This window comes from Nansenia antarctica (genome assembly GCF_963989245.1).
Source record: "Nansenia antarctica genome assembly, chromosome: 13".
Lineage (NCBI taxonomy): Eukaryota > Metazoa > Chordata > Actinopteri > Argentiniformes > Microstomatidae > Nansenia > Nansenia antarctica.
In genome coordinates, this window is record NC_137683.1 from 15148745 (window position 1) to 15156238 (window position 7494).

Genomic DNA, 7494 nt, shown 5'->3' on the forward strand with positions numbered 1-7494 from the left:
GATGTCATCATGGAGGAATGCTGAGATGAGAGAAAGAAAAGAAAAGCCCCACATGGCGGCTGTTGTGAGTGCTGCTGGCAGGCGTGTCAAGCAAAGGGTGGGAGAGATGTTTGGGATTCATATCATATTCATATTCATATCCTTGTTGCGAGTTGGAGCTTCAGGCAGCCCGTCTATGCGGGTTTAGCCGCGTCAGCCTATCCTCCTGGCATCTACGTCATCGGCTGTTGGGGTTTATAGACCACAATAAGGAGTGTGTGTGTGTGTGTGTGTGTGTGTGTGTGTGTGTGTGTGTGTGTGTGTGTGTGTGTGTGTATTAAACTGGGCATACTTACCCAGCCATCACCTTGTCTCGAGATGTCTTAAGATGTCTTAATTAACCAAAATAAGACATTTTGTCTGTCAAGATGTCTTAAGTCGTCTTAAGACCTAACCTGAAGACATGCACTCATGCACTCACTTAAGACATGGAGCATAAGAGCCATATTTTCTGTGTCTTGAAGACACAGAACATCTTGAGGTGTCTTAAGACACTGAATATCAATGTCTTAAGACAGTCAGGCGATCTTGTACTAGTAGTTCTGATAATTTAACTGTGGCAGTAGGATATTTACAGGATTATTACACCGAAACCTTCAATATGTATTGAGCAACGTTATGCGGCCGCAGCAGAGACCCAGGTCGATACGAGCTACCCCTGCCCGGTGATAGACACTCTTCGGAGGCGCACAGAAACCCTTCGACTTGGGCTGGTAGAATGAACAGTGACCTCTAACCTCCGGTCAGGCTACTTATGGAACAATCGTGACGTTAGAATTATAAGGTTCTATCTCAATTTTGTCAAAATTGAGTTTTTTACATAATCTGATCCATTAGGTGTTTATTAATGCCTGTGTGGTGTTATTTTTTAAAATGTTGACATTTTTGAGTTAGTAATTCATCAAATACAAAGGTTCCATCTCACAAAACATAATGGAATGTAAAAACGTTGACGCTCAATATCTCTGAACTGCCCTAAACGGAGATAGAACCTTATCATTCTATACTCACGATTGATCTTTCGTGGCAGCCTGAAACATTTCCTTCACCTGGCTGGCATATCATCAGAACATTAAGTTCTGGTCTGCTTATTTATATGCCTAGACATATCTATCCATACACTGATTTAGACACGTAGCCTATTCTTGATAAAAAAGTATAACAATAATAATAATAATAATAATAATAATAATGAATGAATGAATGGTCTTTATTGTCATTGCTATAGTACAGGTACCAAACAACGAAATTTGGGAGGGGTGGCTCCCCTGGTGCTAGGAAAGAAAAAAAACAAAAAAAACAAGAAGGGAAAGGAGCTGGTTTACATAAATAAAGGCTATGTACACTATCCACTATACTATACTGTACAGATAAAACACTGTGCTGTACTCTATGCTATGCTATACCTATTCTAACATTTCCTATTTCTCTGCAACCTTATATACCCTAGGGTTGTCATATTGCACATAGTGTTATTGCACATTCATTTAAAGTGTCGCAGTTTGCAGGCTTGAAATGTACACATTTGTGCCTCAGCACTACACCTGATTTTTCAATCCAGCAGCTGCCATCAATCCGTCCAGACTGTCCAGGGCCCAGAACCGAGGTCTTTGCTGTGTTCATATCCTGGATGGCCCTGGGGTAGAAGCTGAGCTTCAGTCGGTTTGTCCTTGCGGCCATGGTCCTGTACCGCCTGTTCGAGGGCAGCCGGGCAAAGTGTTCGTACCCAGGGTGGGATGGGTCTCTGGAGATCTTGGAGGCCTTCCTGAGGCAGCGTGTTGTTCTTCCAGGACAGGTCATCCTGTATGTGCACCCCCAGGAATCGGAGGGTTGAGACTCTCTCCACGCTCTCTCCGTCGATGAGCAGGGGCTGGACCTCAGATTTTTTCCTCCTGAAGTCCACGATGATTTCCTGGGTCTTTGACTGGTTCAGCAGCAGGTTGTTAACCTTGCACAGCTTGCTTAGCTGCTCTACCTCATCCCTGTACGCCGCCTCGTCCCCCCCCGAGATGCAGCCCACCACGGTGGTGTCGTCTGCAAACTTTACGATGGAGTTGCTGGGGTGGACGGGGGTGAAGTCGTAGGTGTAGAGGTTGTAGAGGATGGGGCTTAGCACGCAGCCCTGGGGGGACCCAGTGCTGAGTCTAAGGGCTGTGGAAGTGTGGGAGCCCACCCGCACCCTCTGGGGGCGGTCGGACAGGAAGTCCTTGATCCATGCACATATAGAGTGTGATAGTCCCAGGTCTAGTAGTTTGGTCACTAGCCTGTCTGGAAGGATGGTGTTGAAGGCAGAGCTGAAGTCCACAAAGAGCAGTCTCGCGTAGCTGTTTCCCCTCTCCAGGTGGGATAGAGTGGAGTGGAGAGTCGTCGCGATGGCGTCCTCTGTGGACCTGTGGGCTCTGTAGGCGAACTGGTATGGATCCAGGTTGGGAATAATAGGGGCCTCAATTCAATAATTTACAGATAAAGGAACACAGCACTGTGGAATACGGAAGTCCTAAAATGCCATGTATTCATACATGTTTTTACTCTGTTTTCCCGTGATAATGAGTTAATTTTCTGTGTTTTTTCATGATCTGGATTATTATTATTATTATTCGAAGTCATTATCTTGAGATAAAGCATGTTGTTTCCTCAAGATAACAGGATAACTTAAGCTTTATGCCTTTGCTATTACAGATACACATTAGGGTGCATCATCTAAGAAGACGGTTAGCAAAGGCTTCAATTTGATCATTGCAGCGCAATCAAAGTGAGTCTGATGCTATGGTAAACTACATAGCCTAGGCCCTGGGTGACTCCATGGGTACCGGATGATGAGATGCCTGACTACTCTTAGCCTATGGATAAGACTCCTGTCATTACTACACCACAGGGTGCACAGCAAGCTTATTTCTGGGCCCCACTGTTGTGCCTGCTGCTGTAGCCCGCGGCAACCAACAGGAAATGTCAACAGGGAACAGGAAACCTGCACGACGGCAGAGGGCAGCCTGTAATTAAATAACAAATCTGTGATTATGGTAAATGGTAAATGGACTGCACTTATATAGTGGCCTTATATAACGGCCTCTCATTCACCCGTTCACACACACATTCACACACCAATGGCGGCAAGCTACCACGCAAGGCGCCGGCCCGCTCACTGGGAGCAATTTGGGGTTCAGTGTCTTACCATGAAACCAATGGTTGTTAATAGGAAAAGTCTCAGCAGGAGTTGAGTGGTGCGTCTGTGAGACAGTACTGCTTTAAAAGCCTTCTATCCATGACAGGTCACCAATAAGAATGAACACATTTGGACTATTTTTCACCACCATCAGCACTCATTATATATTTTCAAGGATAGCAGTAAATATCTACTATTTAATCCATTGGCTTTATTTAGTGCTATGGCGTGAACAAGAATAGTCCAAATATTTTATGTAGTAACTACAGTATGTACAGGGCCGGTCCTAGGCATTTAGGTGCCCTAGGCGAGACTATGATTTGATGCCCCCCCCCCCTCCCCCCAAATTTTAGGGGCGCCACCACCACCACCACCACATTAAGCCACCAGTACTGCCTCATCACCACCCACACATTCAACAGTAAAAATATGGACAGCAATGGTTTCAAGACAAAAATAGACAGTAGGCTGAGACATATTTTCATAGAGACATGAAATTCATAGAGACAAAATTATTGAAGTTGGGCATTTGGCGCCCCCCAGGCATTTGGCGCCCTAGGCGACCGCCTAGTTCGCCTATGCCTAGGACCGGCCCTGTCTATGTACCTACAGAACCTTGTACCTACAGAATGTACTTGGCTCGATGTCAGCAGTTTGAACGGAACAGCACTGGGAGAATTCACTGCCTGGGTGGCTGCCAATACATCCTACACATCAAGCTATGTACACTATATGGACAAAAGTATTGGGACACCCGGACATCACACCCATATGTTCTTGTTAAACTTCTCATTCCAAAACCATGGGCATTAATATGGAGTTGGTCCCACCTTTGCTGCTATAACAGCTTCCACTCTTCTGGGAAGACTTTCTAGTAAATTTTAGAGTAAGGTTCCAGGGATTTGCTCCCATTCAGCCACAAGAGCATTAATGAGGCGGGGCACTGATGTTGGGCGAGAAGGACTGGCTCTCAGTCGGTGTTCCAATTCATCCCAAAGGTGTTCGATGGGGTTGAGGTCAGAGCTCCGTGTGCAGGCCAGTCAAGTTCTCTCAGACCAAACTCGGCAAACCATGTCATTATGGACCTCACTTTGTGTATGGGGGCATTGTCATGCTGAAGCTGGAAAGGGCCTTCCCCAAACTGTTGCCACAAAGTTGGAAGCATACCATTCTCTAGAATCGCATTGTATGCTGTAGCATTAAGATATCCCTTCACTGGAGCTAAGGGGCCTAGCCCAAACCATGAAAACAGCCTCAGACGACCTGTGTCCATATACTTTTGTCCATATAGTGAACATCTCACTGGGGTTAATAATGCAGTACATCTGACGCAGTGGATGCAGTACATCTGAGACCGCGTGTCAAAGACAAAGTTCCCCAGGTGTGTCTTTAGGTAACAAAAGAGACTCTACGAAAAGATCAATGGAGCAGTTTAGCATTCCTCTCATCTGACACACATCACACATGAAGTGTGAGCCAGCCTGCCTGCCTGCCTGCCTGCCTGCCAGGGCTGTGTTGACAGGGGTTTGGGCACTGGCCCAGATGGAACAGGTGTGCTGCAGATAGTTCATGTTGTCAACTATGTCTTTCCTGGGGAGAGCTGGATTAGAGGGGGGTACAGGGGATTTCATGATATTAGGTACCATGTTGGGAAGCTGAAAGGTGGTGGGAAAGGCACTCCTCTAGACATGCATTGACTGTCAAAAGCAAATGAGGAGCGAACGTGTTTAAAGTCATAATTATGTGCAGCAGGGAATAATTATTGTAGCAGGTGTAGACAATGTCTTTTTTTTTACCTCTCTAAACACTGACTCTCTGCTCTCTTAAAACGAACTGATGGTACATACTCGATCATGTTTGTTGATGACAGAATTTGACAGAAGTGACTGAACAGTCATGTTGTTTTTCCAGTCTATCAAATACTGCCTCCTTGTGGATATTGCCATTCACTACTAGGGTATAGCAATGATATTGACATCACATCTGATGCTTTTCTTTTACATACACTTTGCATATCGGGTATGAGTATGAAAGAATGAATGCTACTATTCATAAGCAGTTAGATATCATCATATACTGTATCTCAAATGATGTTGATTTTGTTTATTTTGTATGTGACACCCACAAACACAAACAGAGAGAGAGAGAGATAGAGGGAGAGAACAGAGGGAAAGAGGATAGAGGATAGATAGATAGAGAGAGAGATAGAGTGAGAGAGAGAGAGAGAGATAGAGTGAGAGAGAGAGAGAGATAGAGTGAGAGAGAGAGATAGAGTGAGAGAGAGAGAGAGAGAGAGAGAGAGAGAGAGAGAGAGAGAGAGAGAGAGAGAGAGGGAGAGAACAGAGGGAAAGAGAGCAGGAAAGAGGATCTGTGAGAAAGCAGCCAGTCATTATGGGGTGTGCATGCTCATGCTGGCATCTCTGTCTCCCCACAGCATAGCCTGGTAATTATGGGGGCTTCGGCAGCAGCCAATTAGTGCAGCATTCCCACTAGTCTTAATTATACAAACTACGCTGCTAATGACTACAACAGAAATGTTATTATTACACTCCACACAAACACAATTCATTCATCCAAATTCAGAATCACATGACGTTTTAGGAATCTCATATAATCACAAAGACACTAAATTGACTGATAAATATTAATGTGATGTCACGTAATGTCATGTAATTGTTCTGGAATGTCATTGCAGCAATCCACAGAAGATTTTTTGAAAGATCCATATAAAGAACTTTAAACATTACTATACTGTATATTATCCATATATACTGTACATATAGTGCCTTCGGAAAGTATTCATACCATTCAACATTTATGAAATTTCAAAAAGATTGGCCATCAATCCACACACAATACCCCAGAAGACAAAGCTAAAATACGTTTTTAGAAATGTCAGTTAATTTAGTAAAATTGAAATACAGAAATGTGCTAAGTGCTATGACACTCTTAAAATGAGCTAAAATGCAAGGGGTCTGAATACCTATGTACATGAGATATTTCTGTATTTCAATTTTAATACATTTACTGAATTTCCTAAAAACGTGTTTTCACTTAGTCATTCTGGGGTAGTGTGTGTGGATTGATGGCAATTTTTTTAAATTGAATACATTTTAACTTGAGTCTAACACAGTTATTCTGGTTTTTCAGGTTCAGAGAACTCAGAGCCAAAACAATGGAGGTTGTCTCAGGTTGCTATAAGTTCTAAGGGAATGTTTTGATCCTCAACAACAGGTCATTCAAAAGCTACAAGAGGAAAGAACCCCACTATGTGTTCTTGCATATACGTACTGTAGCTTTAAGTGAGACTATTGCTATTTGGGCAGTAAATATTGAGATACTCAACTGAATTTGGTCAGTGCCTTGAGCATCAGTCACATTAGACTCCTCCCCTCTCCACTGTCTGTGAGCCTCCAGCACACTTGAGATGGGACGAGAGTCCACTGTAGGTGTTTGATCAAACCAACTAATGCCACTGAGGGATTTAGTGTCTAATTTAATAAGGTGGTGAAAAGGTCTGAGACCCATAAGGCCAATGCAGCATCTACTGACACTGACAGTGTCAATGCCACAGATGCCTTCCTATTCTTCACATAATCTTCAAATAATGAGTCGCAATGTGTAACCATGGTTGCAACATTGATTTTCATAGATAGAAGAGCTGGTATTAGTAATGGTCAATGGAATAATCTCTGAAGCAAACATTTCGTTTGTCTGATGATCAGTTCTACCTGGTGTAGTGTTGGCATAGTCTAGTGGTTAGAATATCATGCAGCCACGTGCAATGAGTACATTCATGCAGTATAGTATAAAAGGCAAACATATACTGTATGTGTATATAAATATGTCTGTACACTTCTGAATAGACAAAACAGTGACATCAAATAAGGGACATTCACTCAGAATATGCAAGGATTTATAATCCAATGAAATCCCTTCACTGTGGAATAAAATTGACATTCATTAATTGAAACCATTGTGTAGGCCTTCCAATATAATTTTTCCCATATACATTCACGAGAAAATATACAGACAAAGTAGGAATATGTATATGCTCTTGCCATAGGACAACAATTAAATTAATGTTAAGTTTCTATGGTAACTGCTGCTATGTTTGTCTTGTAATGCTCCTGTTGCTTCCAATGTGATGAAGGTTAATTGTTTGACCCCCAAAGGGTGGCCTCACACAGTAGGACTATTGATGTGACAATAATGTAACTAGAGCATATAATAATATTAGTCTGGGACTGGAATCATACGCCTAGATTGCTGTACATCTAATTTCTCAAATA